Source organism: Choloepus didactylus, chromosome 6, assembly GCF_015220235.1.
Source record: "Choloepus didactylus isolate mChoDid1 chromosome 6, mChoDid1.pri, whole genome shotgun sequence".
Taxonomy (NCBI): domain Eukaryota; kingdom Metazoa; phylum Chordata; class Mammalia; order Pilosa; family Megalonychidae; genus Choloepus; species Choloepus didactylus.
The window spans coordinates 41,960,120-41,979,174 of NC_051312.1; positions in this window are offsets into that span (position 1 = coordinate 41,960,120).

A 19,055-nucleotide genomic window follows, 5' to 3' on the forward strand; every position below is an offset into this window, starting at 1 on the left:
TGTTATAGAGATGGGGCTGTAGCAGTTAGCTGAGCAAGAGTGGAGACTGTGGAGTTTGAATTTGACATTCCCATGAGTGAGGAACCTCTCAGTGGTGTAGAACATGGGGTAAGAAGGGGAAAACTGCTGATATAAGGGATGGTAACTGAGGAAACTAATGGTAGAGTCTAAGATGCTGAGACATGGCATTGAAAAGACTTTTGTTAATACCTATTTTAAAGATGCTGAGGCAGCACGATGATGTGAAAAACCCCTACTTTAATTGTTATGAGCATATGAATATTTCTTATTTCTTCCTTATCTTATTATGAGTATGCTTATGTATGTGTATGTGTGTGTATGTAATATCTTTGTTTTGTCCCCTCTCTTATCTCCTTATCACATAACATAAGTTGTATTCACTTTATATCACAGTATTCAATCCAGGATATAACGATAAGAATGAATATCCTCCAAGGACTTGCACCCTCTTTTGGGGAAAACACTATTGTATTTTCAGTTGTATGCAGGACAGTTGTATCACGTTAGGCAGAAGTCATTTCATAGATGGGATTTGCATCTACAGTCAGTTAGCTGCATCTACAACTGGATCATTGTATGTACAATCAGCAAAGGAGATAGCCCTCAGCAATGAGAGTTATCTCCTCATGTAATCACTCATAGGTATTAAAAATGAGAACTAAGGTTTTCAGAGGTCAAAAGAATTTAATTCTCAAATTCAACATTCTTTTCTCTTATTCCTAAGTTTTCTGTATTGATAATGAATTCACTTGGAAGTGAGAAAAATCAACAAATTGTTAAATTAGAAAAAGAATTTTCACGTCATGGGCTTATCAAATAGAGTACACTGAAGACAATTATACCGTTCTTGATAACTACTTGTCATCCATTTAAACAGTAATTATTTTCCTGTGCTGTAAAAATGTGGTGTTCTCTAGTTTTCAGACAGTGTCCTTCTTCTAAACAGTAACAGACTGTTCTGTCATTTGAGTATGAGAGTATGATTTGTTTGTCTCTCCTCAGTCACTGCTAATTATCACCTAAGGAAATTCCCTTTTAATAATGTTTGCTATATGGAAATGAGTAATATGTTATAGAAGCTAAAATGCAGTGTTGGTGTGCATGTTTAACTTATACAAGCTTTGAAAAGATAATTTAAACTCTGTTGAAGACCTTTCTAAAAACCCACAAACATATACCTGGCCTTCCATAACACTACCCACCCCCAACCTTAACCGAGGCAACTCTAATTCTGAACTTGCATCCATTCTGATTTCACTTTCCTTTTTTTATGGCATTTATTCCATCTTGTATTCATCTACCAGGGCATCTCCAACAAGAGACCACAAACTGGGTGGCTTAAAACAACAGAAATTTATTGTCTCAAAGTCCTGGAGGCTGAAGGTCTGAAATCCAGGGCCATGTTCCTCTTCACATCTGTGGAGAAGAATCTGTTTCATGCCTCTATTCTGACTTCTGGCCATGGCTTGTCAGCAATCCATGGTGTTTTCTTTCTTACATGGTGTTCTCCCTTCTCCGTTTGTGTCCATTTCTCCCTTTCTTTTAAGGACATTGGTCATATTGGATTGACAACCTCCCTAGTCCAGTTTGACCTCTTCTTAACCAACATCTTAAAGGACCCTATTTCCAAGTAAAGTCACATTAATAGGATCAGGGGTTAGGACTGGAACATGTTTTTGGGGGGACACAATTCAACCCATAGCACATCTGTAGGCATTTCTTAAAATTATTGTTTTAAGTAGTTTAAAAAACTATTAAGCTGAATGATAATCTCTTGAAATTTGCTTTTTTCCACTTATTTTGTTGCCAAGATTCATCCATATTGTTTTGTGTCAGTGTAGCGCATTTGTTTTGATTGGTGAACAATATTCCAACTTGTGAATGTATCTTATTTTATTAATCCATACTGCTCTTCATGGGCATTTGATTTATTACATGGTTTCTGCTATTGAAAATGTAACCGGTGCAAAACTTCTTGCTCATATGGCCAGTTACATAAGAACTGGAACTCTTCTTAGATATATATCTAAAAGTAGACATTTAAGGCCATAAAGTTTATGAGTGTTCAACTTTAGGAGATAAGGATGATTATTTAACAAAGTGTTATAAAAATGTACAGATCCATTAGCAGTGATTAGGGAATTAAATCCATATATTCCCCAAATTTAGTATTTATAGGCATTTAAAAACTTTTCCTGATTGAATGGGTATAAAACAGTTTCTCACTATGGTATTCATTTCTATTTCCTTTGTTGATATTGATTTAGAACATCTTATATATTCAGAGATCTTTTGTATTTTCTTCTACAGAATATCTATTCTCACTTTTCCCTAATTTTTAGTGAGCCATTTTACCCAAAGATACACTTCCTTCCTGGGGCAACCAGCATTTAATTACCGATTAATGTGGGAACATAAAGGCACATCCAACTTCTCCCATGTCAGGCCACTCCAAAGTTTTGTCTCAAATTTGGAGCCCCTCATGGGGTAAAATTTGGCCTTCAGTGAGGCTACGTCTCAGCCCGACATTTCATTCTGCCCAATAGTTCTTCCTTCTTTCTCTTCCACAAAAGTAATCCCTATAATCTTCCAGCCTGCCAATCTGTTTTCAGACTGTTTCCTGGCACAACAATCTATGAGGAACTCCTAGAAATCAATAAGGAAAGTACCTTAGTTTCCCTGCTGCCACAATAAATACCATGCACTATGATGGCTTAAAAGCTGGAATTATTGGCTCATGGATTTGATGGTAAGAGAAGTCTAAATCTGAGGTATCAGCAAGGTGATGTGCTGTTCTGGAGCTGGCTGTCAGCGATCATTTTGTTCCTTGGCTTTTTTGTCACATGACAATGCACATGGCAGTGTCTCCTTTCTCCTCCAGGTTTCATTGACTTCAAGCTTCTGGCTTTTCCCTATGGCTTCTCCTCTGTGTCCATCTCTAAAACTCTCTGTGGGTTTTCCTACTCTCCCCTAGATTGCGTTCTTCCCTGGGCACTTATTCCAAAACTTCCTCTACTTGGCTTCTAACAGTTAGTGCTTCCATTTGATATCTATTCTTTGAAGGTCCTATTATCTCCATATTGAGAGCATCAACAAAAATGCCCCATCCCATGTGTGTGTATGTGTTCCATTCTTACTTATAAGTATACATCTAAGTAGTCCAAGTTGCCTCATTTTATCTCTCATCCAGACTACTGCTCTCTAGTCTTAAATGATCTTTCATTCCCCCAGGCACTCTGAACCCTTCCAGTTCATTTTCTACATTATATGTAGAGTGATCTTTTGAAAAGTCAAAAGAAATTATGCTGTTATTCTGTTTAAAACCTTCAAAACATTTCCCTTGTTCTTAAGGTAAAAAAAAAAAAAAAAAAAGAACAACAGTTAATATGACCTCAAAAGCTTATATGGTCTGACCATGTCCGATGCCTCCAGCCTCAGCTCTTCAACCACTCATCACTTCTGCTTCTGGCTTTCAGCAAAGCCAGTTTATTTTTATTCATTCATCTCAATTCTTTAAGGGTGCTACTTCCAGTCTCAGAGATTTTGAAAATGCTTTTCCCATTACTTGAAACATTCTCCATGCTTTATCTGTTCTTTTAGACAAATTCTTATTTGTCAGATCTCAGAAGAAATATCAATAATTCAATAGAGTTCTTCCTTGAGACCACAGACTATGACAAGTCCACAAATAATTCTTATTTCATCTTTGCACTTGGTGGGGGGGGGTAATTAAATTGTTAAATGTGTCTCCCTCATTAGACTCTACAGTCCATGCAAGCAAACACTGTATTACTCTTCTCTTATACTCATACTCAGCAACTAACAGAGTAAATGTAAATAAAATACCTGTTGGTTGAATGATATTCCCTTCATTGCTAAATAATCAATATCTCTCCTCCCCCAACCATATGTCTCTATCAACTTTATCTTTATATCTTTGTTTGCAAGGAGAGTGAGCAGAGGAAGAGAGAGAAATGGAATAGAGAGAGAGAGAGAGTTGAAAGTGATTTCCATCATATTCAAGATTCCTATTTATTTTAAAGTTCTATGAGTCTATCATTTATTATTTCTTCAACCAATGTCTCTATAGGATATATCCCATATTTTGTTTAATTGAGAATATTAGAGTGAAGAAAAGTCTTAACAGTGTCTTCTCCTTGTTTGGGGGAGAGCCACAATATATACATTCATATGTTTTAACTTTACCCTCACAATGAAATCTTGTGAAAGCAGAACTTAAAAATTGTACTCCTTATCCCATTTGGCCTTCCTCTAGCTCTATTATACACCCTCAAAGTTTCAACATTAAAAATCTGTCCCCAAGTTATGGAAATATGTCTTTAAAATATTGCTCTAATAAAAAAAGCATTCAGTGCTATAAAGAAGTATTATAATACAAATAGTAGTTTTGTAATTTGTATTAATGAGGATCTGAAGTAATTCCTCCAACAAAGACAATATTTCAGCAAATTATAAGTTCACTAATTATTTTTTCACAAGAAGAAATTTCTCTTTGTATTAACTATGGGATCAGATTCCGTAAGTTGTATTTTTAATCAAATGTGTTAAAACAAAGCATAAGAGATTACCCTAGATTTTCACTGTAGCAATTTGTTGTTGTTCTTATAAGTGAATTAGTCAACCTGAGTTTCTAGAAAGGTCAGGTTACATCTAAATCTGAGGATTGGAGTGGGGCACAATTGGAGAAAATGAAATGAAATTATGGGGCCCCTGGTAGTATAAGCAGAATGTATGGAATATGATGGGTTTCAGGTAGTCTCTAGCCAGTGTTTCCGACCTTTTGGTCAGCTCATATGCAAAGCATACTCCTCAGGTTAGCTGCTTACAACTCGGTTACTCGCTTCTCCCCCAACTCCTCTTCTAAGAGAGTCTAAGGCAGAATATGTATGTAATATTCTAGCCTAGAATGTAGTTTGGTGTGGGATGCACAGAACAAATTTAACTCTCATTCTTTTTTACCAATTAAGCCATTCCTTTGTCTTATTTTTTAGTGTACAAAGGCTTCTGAATTCTTGGGTTCAAAAGTTCAAGCTGTGGACATATTTCTTGAATGTTTGTTTCTTCAGAATATATTTGTCTAATTATGCTTCTGAGTGTATAGCTATTTGGGAAAAACAGCCTGATTTATTACAGCTCCCTAATATACATGTGAAAATAAGTGCATCTGCTGTTACTTTTATTATTATTCCACTTCCTCCTACGTATTCTTAATATTTCGGCTGCTACTAGTCTTACTACTACTTATTACTATTGCTGCTACTGCTTCTACTGTGTGACACTATCTTCTAATTGCTATATAGTGAATAAATTTGCTATTTCATCTCATCTGTAAAAGAATGTCTTAAGAAACAGATTAATTTTATGTTTTACTGTTGTGGTTATTGAAGCTTAGAGATCTAAGTTCCTTGTCCAAAATTACTCCACTAATAAATGCTAGAGATGGGATTAGAACTCATGCTGTCTGGATTCCCTAAATCTGAGTTCTCTTAAATACTATTTTATACTGTTTGCATTATTTGAATATGTACATAGTAGCATGAGGAGCCTTAAGTTCATTGGAATAAAAAGTATGAGAAAATCACTCCATAGCAATAATTTTACTTCTCAGAGATGGACAAGTTGTCTCCTTTTTTTTTTTTTTTAATTCTCTGTTTTGAATTGTTCTAGTTCAAGGCTGATATATGAAATATCAGATAAGATATGGGGCCTTTACACATTCATTTCTCTAATGTGTCCTCAGGGAGGCAACTCTATATGTGCTTGACCTTTTCAAGGTTCTGCCATTTGATTGGATGGCTGCCTCTCTTATCACCTTTTACAACCTTTGCTTCATGTGAGAAATCAGGGTGGATTGGGGAGCCAATCAAATATGGAATATTGAAAAGGTTACAGCAGTGCCGCAGACTACCAGCTTTCCCCGACTGCAATGGTTATTAACATTCAGGCACCTCATTCCAATGACAAAGATTGTATTAAGAACAGATGAGGCTAAGACGTGAATTTTATCCTTTTGACAACGATCAGATGGAAATGGCTGAATCTGGGGTCCTCCTCCCCCGTTCTCCTTTTAGTGCATTGCCCGTTTATAATCCCGTGGCTTGACTTCAGTGTTGCGAAGGGGGTATGTTGACATAAGTCAGGACCAGGGGTTCACCTTCCTGCACAGTGCTTGGGGCCACTCTTTACTATTATAATTGCCTTTTTCTGTGTCTTCTCTCCCTTGTCCTATTTCTACATGGCATTTAAAAATGAAATTGGCTTTTGAAATATTGTCTCTTTTATTTTTCATTAGGGTACTGACTCTAAAACAGTCAGCCAGAAATGCCATGAAGTGCTTGGTAGAGGAGTATCTTAGGGTTTCATTAAACACATAATCAACTTCACTATTGAAAACAATACATGGTAGTAAATTCAAATGGCAGGATTAGTGCCTAACATGGTATGTGGAGTCCAACTTTATTATTGGTGTATTTACTTAATTTTGTTATTTTGGATGCAGCCTGTCACTAGAGCTATTTTTATATTATATATTTTCTACTATATTTCGTTAAAGGATTTTGTTTGCTTTTATTTTAATTTTGTTCTGTTTTGCTGCTTCTTTTCTATTTTTACTTTTTAGGGTCTTTTATATTTCCAAATAATTTAGAAAATGACAGGGGATCAGCTTTTCAGGAACAATTTGTATTACATTGGAATTTTATTATGTCTTTAATAAAGAAAACTGAGAAAAATATGTTTTTAAAACAAATCTAAACTTGAAGACAATATATTGCACTATCAATAAATTCCAATCGATGCCAATATTTGGATGTTGGATTAAAACAGGAGAAGAATCAAATATTATACAACATCAAAGAAATCAAAAAGACTTGGAAATAAGCAACTGTACACAGGACTGTTGTATTTTTCCTCCATTTAACAAAACAATTTATTATATTCCAGAAAAGAAAATGTTTCACTTTTTGTTTTCCTAATTAAACTCTTGAGGCAATAAATCTTACATGTATCATCCAATCACAGAATCTTTGGGGAAAAAAAAAGTTGTTTCCCTTACAGTTTTAATTAAAGGTCAGTTCAGATTTTCATGAGCAAGTCTTTCTGAAGTTTTCTAATCTTGGCAGATGTGTGAATGTCCCAACTGCTATGCCATAAAGCCTGCTGTTCTGGGGCTTGGATCTGCACTGTTGTCATCTCCTCGACATAGCTGGGAATCTCCTTTTAAATCCAGGGCAACTCAGCATGTGGAAGACACACAGAACTGTGCAGACAGAGCAGGAACTGGGCCATCTGCCTATTATGGCTGCTTTCATAAAACAAAAAAGAAAATAGCTGACCATTAAATAGAAAATTTTCACCTTCAGAAGTCATAACAAGGAAAGGCAAAGTTTTTACACATTTCTAATCCTGCCAATAATGCCAGTTAGTTCACTGAACTCTGAACAGTGAATTCAGTTATACTGTTGGATGTCTGAATCTTCCCTCTTTCATTTGGGTTGCTTTCCTCCTTAAATTACGCCCCATGCTGTTGCATCATTTCCTATTTAATTCTGTCTCATAGAAGCTTACACACAGCATTTAGTAAAAGACTGTTGAATCACACACATATATATGTCCTCTGTTGAGCAGCTTGACACACTTAAGCTGCAACACAAAACAGGCCATCCCAGAAAAAGAAAGTTCAGGGTCATGCTCAGAATTTCCAAAGTTCAGAATCACTTTCCCTTAACTGTTATTTAGAACTCTCCTGTGCTCCAACTTTGCTACTTTTGCTTTTACCCTCACCTCATCCTTCAGATTGTCAGATTGTCTTCTAAACTTGACCTGTTTTTCCTTTCATCTATGATTTTGATAATGATGTTAACATAACTATATTAACACTACATTTTGCTTATAAGCGACTGAAAAATCTCAAACATGATGGAGGAAAATGGAGTGGGGGGAGGAGATGAGTTATAGTCTCCTTTGTTGAACCCGAGAAATGTCATCTTAACTGTTCCTTCCTGTCTCCATCTCTCATTTTCTCTGTGCTTGCTCGTTCTCCAGTAGGAGCACTACATACGGGAAAAAAAGATGGATACTAGCTCCTCAAGAATCATATTTACTCAGCAACCCTAGAAGAAAGAGTGTCTTTTAAAAAGCATTCTGACAGAAGTAACAAGGTGTTATCACAATTGCTTAGTTTGCATTACAGACCCCCTCATGAACTGATTACTGGAGCCATCATGGTGGAGTTCTCTAAAAGCTCAGTCTGGGTTATAGATTCTATCATGATACAGGCAGATAGGAATACCCAGCCATGCCACATCAACTAAAGTGGGAGTAAATGGTGTAGTAGGCTGGATAATGGCCTCCCAGAGATGCCAATGTCCTTATCTACAGAACCCATGAAGATGCAATCTTGCATGATAAAGGGGCTTGTGGATTTGATCAAGTTAACAGTATTCAGATCCAGAGATAATCCTGGATTATTCACATAGACCTAAAGTAATCATAAATGCCCATATAAGACAGAAGCAGGAAGGTAGGGGTCAGAGATCATGGTGGCAGGAGTCAGAGGGATATTATTACTAGAAGGGGACTGTCACCCAAGGACAGACAGCTTCTAGATGCCAGATAAAGCAAGGAACAGATGTTCTACTAGAGTCCTTGGAAGGAACTTGGCCCTATCATCATCATGATTTTAGTGAGACTGATTTGGATGTAAGTATAAGATATAAGTATAAGATAATAAATGCATGTTGTTTTAAGCCATTTGCTTTGTGGTACTTGGTTACAGCAGCTATAGGATACTAATACAGATGTTGGGCTTAAATAAACATAGGTTCATTAAAATTTGGGGAGTAACTCTTGTGCTAGGACTGTGTGAAATAATGCTTATAATTCTAAGCTGCCCTTCCAACTAGATAAAATATAAACCCTTTACAAGTTGGCGCTACTCCCTGATCATGTTTGCATCACTCACTGCAGTTGGCCCAGACCTTTGTATATAATTAAATATCTGTTGAATTGAATTTATTTGGCAACAGGTAATCATATTCACAATGAAAATGACTGCCATTCCTTTGGAGTTTGTTTTCTTCACCATGGCTATGAACAAGAGTAGAACATGTGATTTTTGAAAGAGAAGCCTGAGAAAACAGGATCAGGAAAAGACAAGACTAGGCCTTGAAAGTGCATGGAGGCCAGAATTCAAGGGATAGTCTGGAACCTAGAGCCATGTAGCATTTTTGGGTGGGATTCTTCACAGATAAGAATAATACATTGAATTAAATTTAGATAGCAAAATATCCATACATAACTTGGTACTGGGGCATGAAAAAGGCAATCTGATAGCAGTTCTCAATTTCAGTGCTCTTATTTCAGAGCACACATTTCAGATTTCAGAGCATCATCCACAGAGATTATGCTCCAGGAGCGTCAAAGGAATCCACTTTTCAGCAGGCATCCAAGCAGCTCTTGATCCGAATGATTCTTGAATGACTTTTAAGAAATGGTGCTATGAAGCAGAAGCAGTCAGTCAAGAAGGAAGGACTAGGCAAGACAGTGTGTCAGAAACAGGGAAATACATCAGAGTCAGTGACTCAGATGAGATCTCTGAGCAGTCTGGGCAATGGAGGATATGAAAAGCTAGATTCTGATGAGGAAGTCATTCACTTTCTGTCCCAGCCCACAAATATAGATATACTTTCCACAGTACTAGATCCAATTACAGTGCATAAACAACTTGCAAATAGTATTCTTATAGACCTAAGAAGAACTTATATTACACTTTAGTCTGCAGAACTTTAATGCCTTGAAATTTTCAAAGACCATGTGTTGTTTCCCAGAAATGTGAAATGGTAAAGAGACATCCACGAATGCCAATTTTGAAATCAGGAAATCTGGCCATCAAAAACATTGTTGAGGGTTTGGTCTGAGGACCAGTTTCATCAGTGTCTCTTAGGAGAGTGTTAGAAATGCAGAATCTCAGGTCTCATCAAAGATCTACTAAATTGCATTTATATTTTAACCAGCTTCCCAAGTGATCAGTATGCACAGAAGAATTTGAGAAACACTGATTATCAGGCTCGTCAGTTAACTTCATTATTCAAGCAATATAGTTAATCTCCTAGGCCCCTGATTTTTGAAGGAGTGAGTGAATGAGAGCTATACTCAAAAAGAGAACTGACAAGTCTGGTTAACTATTTATTAGGATTATAAATATTAAATATTAAACAGAATGGAGTATACTGTACAGGAGAGCAGAAATATTTCAGAATCCATCCCTCTGCCTATGCCCCATCCTACTCAGAATGGATCAGAATGAATGGTTGAATGTCCAAACATTTATAAAGGTTCATTTCCTTTTATTAATATCATAAGTCTGGCTAATTGTTTTAGCTCTTGCTTTACACCATCTTTGCAAATAGTATTCTTACAGACCTAAGAAGAACTTATATTACACTTTTGTCTGTAAAACTTTAATGACTTGAAATTTTCAATGACCATGTGTTGCTTCTAAGAAATGTGAAATGGTAAAAAGACATTCACAAATGCCATTTATCCTGGGTATCATAAGGAATATATGACTCTGGAATGCAGATATCAAAAGCCTTGCTACTGCTGCACCCTGGGAAGAGGGATTTCTGACAGCTCTCTATATATACACGGGTCAAACTATAGCTGTTTGAGAGTGCCCGAGATAGCACCTGTCTCTAGTTTTCAGAAAATCATGTCCTTAGGAGAAAAATAAAAATTTATTATCTACTGTGAACTTGCTTTGTTTTTGTTCTTTTTAGGTTTGTTGGACCCAAAGGAAGGTACAACTACCAAGATGAAAAGTCTCAAACCATAGCAAACATCTTAGTTCAGTTATTTTCTAAAGCCTTTAAGTAATGCATAACTAATGGAAGGTTAAATTCTATTGAAAAGCCCACTGTTGCCGCTGTCATTAAGCATTAAATGGGAAGTATTAGACAAGTTTTTTAATTAGGCAAGAAAAGGAAATAAAAGACATACACATTGGAAAGGACAGAGTAAAAAATTCCCTATTTGTAGATGACATGATCCTATATACAGAAAATCCTGAAAAATCCACAACAGAGCTTATAGAGCTAATAAATGAATTCAGCACATTGGCAGGGAACAAGATCAAAACCCCCAAATCAGTAATGTTTCTATACACAATGAAAAATAATAAGAAGAAAGCAAGGAAAAAAAATCTATTTACAACAACAATGAAAAGAATTAAATATCTAGGAATAAATCTAACCAAATATGTAAGGGAATTGTATGCAGAAAACTAGAAAACATTGTTAAAAGAAATCAAAGAAAACTTAAATAATTGAAAGGAAACTATATGTTCATGGATTAGAAGATTAAATATTAAGATGTCAGTTGTACCCAAAGCAATTTGTATATTCAATGCAATCTCAATCAAAATTCCAACAACCTTCTTGGCAGAAATGGAAAAGCCAATCACCAAATTTATATGGAAGGGTCCCCAGATAGCTAAAGCCATCTTGAAAAAGATGAATAAAGTTGGAGGACTCATACTTCCTGCTCTTAAAACTTGTTACAAAGCCACAGTAATCAAACTAACAAGGTAGTAGTACAGGACAGGCATATAGACCAATGGAATCAATTTGAGAGCTCAGAAATAAGCCCTGACATCTACAGCCAACTGATTTTTGACAAGGGGGCAAAGACCACTAATTGGGAAACAATGGTCTTTTCAATTTTTGATGCTGGGAAAATTGGATCTCCATTTGCAAAGGAATGAAGAAGGACCCCTACTTCACACCATATACAGAAATCAACTCATAATGTATCAAATACCTAAATACAAGAGCCAGAACTATCAAACTCCTAGAAGCAAATTTAGGGAAGCATCTTCACGAATTTGGATTAGACAATGGCTTCTTCAACTTTATATCCAAAGTACAAACAACAAAAGAAAATCTTTATAAATGGAATATATCAAAGTTGAACACTATTGCAACTCAAAAGACTATCATAAAAATAAAATTACAATGTACACAATGGGAGAAAAGCACATATCCAATAAGGGTTTAGCATCCAGAATATATATGGGAATCAACAACAAAAAGATAAATAGCACAACTTGAAAATAAGAAAAAAAAAAAAAAACCTTGAATAGACATGTCTCCAAAGAAGACATGCAAATGGCCACAAAACATATGAAAAGATGTTCAACATAATTACCCATCAGGAAATGAAAATCAAAACCACAATGAGATACCATTTTACACCCATTAGAATGGCTATTATGAAATAAACAAAAAGTCACAAATGTTGGGGAAGATGTGGAGAAATAACATTCATTCATTGCTGATGGGAAAGAAAAATAGTGCAGCCACTGTAGAAGACAATTCCTCTGAAAATGCAAAATTGCCATATAACCCGGCCATCCCAGTACTTGGTATATACCCAAAGAATAGAAAGCAGGGACACAAACAGATGTTCATGGCAGCATTATTCAATATTGCCAAAAGATGGAAATTACACAATTGCCCATCAATTGATGACTGGATTAAAAAAAAATATGCTATATGTACACAATGGAATATTATTTGGCCATAAAAAGGAAAGAAGGTCTGATACATAGGACAACATGGATGAACCTTGTAGACATCTTATTGAGTGAAATAAGCCAGACAAAAAGGGACAAATATTGTATGATCTTGCTGATATGAAATAATCAGCAAAAGCAAATACATAATCTAGAATATAGGTTACCAGGAGACACGGTAGGGATAGGGAATAGGGAGTTAGGTTTAAAATGTATAGAGTTCCTATTCGGGATAATGGATATATTTGGTCATGGATAGTGATGATGGTGGCACAACACTGTGAACATAATTAACAGCACTGAAACATATATCTGAATATGGTTAAAAGGGGAAATGTTAGGTTGTATATAAGGTAATACAATAAAAATTTTTTAAAAATCCTTGGAACTGCATCACACAGTGAACCTTAAGTTAAACCATGGACTACACTTAATAGTACAATTATAAAAATGTGCTTCCATCAAGTGCAAAAACTGAATACCTTGCATGGTGTTAAAAATAGGATGGTATATAGGAATCTCACATTTTATGCATGATTGTTTCTGTATACCCACAACTTTTCTAATAATAAAACAGGAAAAAGTTTGAACCTTTAAAACGTCTGTGGAAAAGCTGTTTAAATGACTTGTTTATGGGATAAAGGTAAAGAGGAATTAACATTGCTACAACAAAGACGTTTCATTTTGACTCACTGAGAACCTAGGGTGAGAATAATTGAAGGTGGGGATCAACATAAGAAGATGAAGAAAATACAGTACTTGCCTCAAGATACTAGAGATCTAAGAGTGAAAATAAAACCCACAACTAAAGTAAATCCAAAGGATAGCGAAGAAGGCTTCATTTTACATTGTTTTTATAATATGATTTAGATTTCAGTAGGTAGAAAATAGGGAAACAAAGAGCATAAGGAAAAGCTCATGAACATAAATGCCTCAGCCTGTTTGGAAAATGTAAAATATGGAGAATGTAAATGGAGGAGAATTTATTATTCAATCAAGTGGTATATTAGTAATGAGGTCTGATCATTATATTTACCCAATAAATTAATATCAAGATTAAGGTAGTTGAAATATTTCAGAAGAAAAGATTGCTGAACTTGATAATGTTGCATTAGAAACTCTCCAAAATGAAGCAGAGTGAGAAAAAAGACTAAAGAAATGAAGAAATCATGTATGAACTGGGATAAAATCCATGCACTGAAATATAAATGGGTAACTAGAATACCTAAAGGAGGGTGGGAATAGAAAAAAAATTGGAGTAATAATGACCTAAAGGAGATCCAAGAAACTCAACAAACCTCAAGAACAAGAAAGATGAAGAAAAATACGAGGCGTATCATGAGGAATTTTCTATATAGCAATAATAAAGAGGCAATCTTCAAAGAAGTAAGAGAAAAAAACACATTATGTACAGTGGAACAAAGATAAGTATGAGAGGATATTTATTATTGGAAACGTGCAAGTGAGAAGTCAGGGCAACATCTTTACATTACTGAATCAAAACCAAATGTCAACCAAGAATTATTTGTCCAGTGAAAGTACCCTTCAAAAAAGAAGGTGAGAAAAAAAAAAAAAAAAAACAAGGAAAAAAAATATGCAGAGCCCCCTTGAGGAGCTGGTGGAGAGTGCAGGGGTATTGGCTTGCCCCACCACAATGGTTGCTAATGTGTTCACAGACATAGGGGAGTGGTGGTTTGATGGGCTGAGCCCTCTACCACAGGACTTGCCCTTGGGAAGACTGTTGCTGCAAAGGAGAGGCTAAGCCTCCCTATAATTGTGCCTAAGAGCCTCTTCCCGAATGCCTCTTTGTTGCTCAGATGTGGCCCTCTCTCTCCAGCTAAGCCAACTTGGCAGGTGAAATCACTGCCCTCCCTACTAAGTGGGATCAGACACCCAGGGTAGTGAATATACCTGGCAACGTGGAATATGACTCCCGGGGAGGAATGTAGACCTGGCATTGTGGGGTGGAGAACATCTTCTTGGCCAAAAGGGGGAAATAATAGGAAATGAAATAAGCTTCAGTGGCAGAGAGATTCCAAAAGGAGCCGAGAGGTCACTCTGGTGAACACTCTTATGCACAATATACACAACCCTTTTTAGGTTCTAATGAATTGAGGTAGCTGGCGGTAGATACCTGAAACTATGAAACTACAACCCAGAACCCATGAATCTTGAAGACGATTGTATAAAATGTAGCTTATGAGGGGTGACAATGGGATTGGGAAAGCCATAAGGACCACACTACCCATTGTCTAGTTTATGGATGGATGAGTAGAAAAATGAGGGAAGGAAACAAACCAACCAAACAACAAACAAACAAAGGCACCCAGTATTCTCTTTTTACTGTAATTAATATTCTTGCTATTTTTGTGTGTGTGGTATTGAAGGTATCAGGGATTGATTTTGGTGATGAATGCACAACTATGTAATGGTACTGTGAACAATCGAATGTATGATTTGTTTTGTATGACTGCATGGTATGTGAATATATCTCAGTCAAATGAATATAAAAAAGAAGAATAAATTGAAGACATGATACCTTAAAAAAAAAAAACAAAAAACAAAACAAAACAAAAAAAAAGAAGGCGAACAAAAACTATTTGGACATACAAAAGGTGAAAGAATTTATCATCAGCACCCACACAACAAGATATGTTAGCAGAAGTCCTTCAGACTTTCTACAGAAATGAAAATGACCTAGAATAGCTAAAACATCTTTCTAAAAAAAACTCTAGAAAGCTATGAGATTTATAGTACCTATATCCAAGGCTAAACATAAAACTTGAAGGACTAAGGCAATGTGTTATTGGAGTTATAATAGACCTAGACATCAATGAAACACACCTCGGTGTTCAGAAGTAGACTCACAGATATATGGTCCAGTGATTTTTGATAAAGGTGAAAAGACAATTCTTTGGAGAAAAAAAGTATGATGTTACAGCTAAATTGTGTTCTAACAACTGGATATTGACGTGCAAAAAAAAAGCTACACAAAAAATTCCCTAAAAATGGACTACAGACCTAAGTACAAAATCTAAAACCATGAAGTTTCTAGAATAAAAGAAGGAAAAGAATAATTATCACCTTGGTATAGGCAAAGATTTCTTGATACCACTCCAAAAGCACAATTTATAAAAGAAAAAAAATATTATTCTTCATCAAAATTAAGAACTTTGGCAATTTGAAAGGCAAGAGAAAAAAGGCAAATCACAGACTGACAGAACATATTTTCAAATTATTTATCTCATAAAGAATTTGTATCAAGAACATAAAAAGATTACTCAAAAATCAAAAATATTTTTTTAAAAAAACCATAAAACCCAATTTTAAAAATGGCAAATGATTTGAACAAACATATAATCAAGGAAGATATATGTGTGACACAATAGAATAAGAAACGAAGATCAATGTTATTACCGTTAGGAAAATGCAAATCAAATCACAATGAGACACTAACATATACCTATTAAAATGTCCAAAAATTTAAAAAAAAAAGAAAAAACTATCATACTAAGTGTTAGTGATAATAGGGAGCATCTGCAACTTTTATATACTGCTAGTGTGAATGTAAAATGGTACAACCACTTTAGGAAACAGTTTGGACTTTTCTTAAAAAGTTAAGCTTACGTCTTCCATATGATACAGACTTGCTATTTCTAGATATTTGCTCAACAGAAATGAAAGCATATGTTCATAGATTCAAACATGAATGTTCATAGCCAAAAAGTGGAGCGAACCCATTAACAGGTGAGCGGATAAACAAATTTTGGTATATGTGTTTTGTTAGTTAGGATTCTCCAGGGAAACAGAAAATGTAAATACTATGAGTTTATTATAGGGATTGGGAATTGGCTCACATAACTATAGGGATGGGCAAGTCTGAATTCCATAGAGCAGGCTGCAAGCTGGGAACCTAATGAAGGTTTTTGATGAATTTCCCAGGAGAAACTGGCTGGCTGAAGTAGAGCTGTAAATTCTACTTCCGACTGCTGAAATTATCATTTCTTTTAAGATCTTCAACTGTGTGGATAAAACTTCTCTCATTGTTGAAGGCATTCTTCTTAGTTGATTATATATGCAATTAGTCATAGATGCAATCAACTTAATGATGACAAGTAAATGAAATGTCCTCACAGTAACAATAAGGCCAATACGTGCTTGACCAAACAACTGGGCACCATAACCAAGCCAAGCTGACACGTAAACTTAACCATCACACATTTACAATGGGGTACTACTCAACAATAAAGAAATAAGACATTAATAGATTTGACTCCATGTATAGATGAATCTCTGAATAATTTTGTTGAGTGAAAGAAGTGACCCCCTCCAAATAAGAAACAAAATAAAAGATTATGCTGTCCCTGATCCCATTTATATAAAATTTTAGACTATACAAACTAATTTATAGCAATTGAAAGCCAACAACTGGCTGTATGGAGAGTGGAAGGGCAAGAAGGAACAGGTTGGAGAAATTGTAAAAGGGTACAAGTTTTACAGATGCATGCATATGTCAAAACTTATCAAATTGTACATCCTAAATGTGCTATGTCAATTATATTTCAATAAAGTTATTTAAAAAAAATAAACAATGTTAAACGGCAATTGGTACATAGTAAATATATTCTTTTTTAAAGATACCTTCTATTTTTAAGGTGTTCCTTTGAAACCCTTAACTGTGTTTCATTCACGATATGTAAAGAAATAGTATATTTCCAATTTCAGATATGATTTTGATGGCATCTAGTCATCTTCATGTGCATGTATATTTTACACAAATTATGTACAGCTTGATATTCTGACAAAACCATTGCTCCCTCACACCTATGTAACTAGAAAACTCTTCTCTGCTTTAAGATCAAGTAGAAAAGGCTGTTAGATTTAAAGTTGAGTTGACCTCATTTTCTGTTTCTGTTCTTTTTTCCTACAAAGTCTTAAAATGGTTTAAGAGGCAGTGCATTTTAATATGGTAATAAGATAGTTGCAGAGTGGGAGAAAATGGAGAGAACTACTCTTGAATTGTCAGAACTAGTTAGAAAGAAAAATTAAAAAAAATTAAAGTTAGAAAAATGAGGCCAAATTTATCCCTCCAGAGACCTCATTTTCCTTTGGAAAAATTTTATGAATGCCATGAAATTAGCTGCTTTAAATGAATCATCTTCTAGAAGGATATTACAGATTCTTATCACCCTGCTTACCTGATTTCTCATCCATATTTCACTGAGCTTCCAAGCTGTGTTTAAAATTAGCTTGTTATTGATTTTGATATGGCCACAGGTGTCAATAGAGAGCACCAAATAGAGAGGCAAGCAATTTTGTTAAGGATATTGTGAGTGAAGAAAAACGCATACATTTGAAGTATTTGGTAACCTGCCATTGATATTTGAAGCAAAACAGAAAATCTTTATCCTTGGATGAGCCCAGTTACCATGAAGAGCCAATAAACATTTGTAGATGCTCTAGGTGACATTCTGAAGTGACCAGAATGGGGATACTCAGGAATTTATGAGTGAAGAAAGTTGAGATACAAGACCCTTCAATGTCTGTATTAGTCAGGGTTCTCTAGGGAAACAGAACCAACAGGAGATGTCTGTAAATACTATGAGATTTTTATAAAAATTGTCTCACATGATTGTGGGGATGTGTAAGTTCAAATTCCATAGGGCAGGCTGCAAGCTAGGAAATTCAATGAAGGTTTTCAATGAATTCCCCATGAGAAGCTGGCTGAAGTAGAAATGGAAATTCTCTCCTCTGACTGCTGAAATCACTTCTCCTTTTAAAGTTTTCCACTGATTGGATGAGAGGTCTCTTATTGTTGAAGGTGGTCTCCTTAGTTGACTGTAGATGTAATCAGCCATAGATGCAATCATCAGTAAAGTACTGATGATTTAAGTCCACAAAATATTCTCACAGGCCAGTGCTTGCTTAAACAAATGTCTGGACACCATCATCCAGACAAGTTAACACATGAACCTAACTACCACAATATCTATTCCCATCTACCTTTCCATTGTTATTTCTCACCCAACCACCTTTAATATACATCTACATAGGATATTCCTGAACAAATCCTGCTTTGTATCTTAGAAAACACTCTTCTTACTGCCTTGTTCCCATTTTGTCTTTGTCTAGTTACTATTCTTTCATCTTTCAAATTCTAGGTCAAATATCTTCTTTTCTAGTCTATCTTGAAACTCTCACCCCAACCTTCCTAGACAGAATTAATAACTCATCCATCTGTGCTCACATTATTATATTAAGACATTTTTATTCAATACATATCACTTCAGGAGAACCTATTTTGTATCAGGAATTTTATTTTTTATTTAAACATACACCTTTTCTCACTAGATAGAAATGAAGGAGCATGCCATTCTTTTTTGTATTCCTAACACTTAGCACAGCTCCTGGGATTTAGTATCGATAAATGGTTACTGAATTA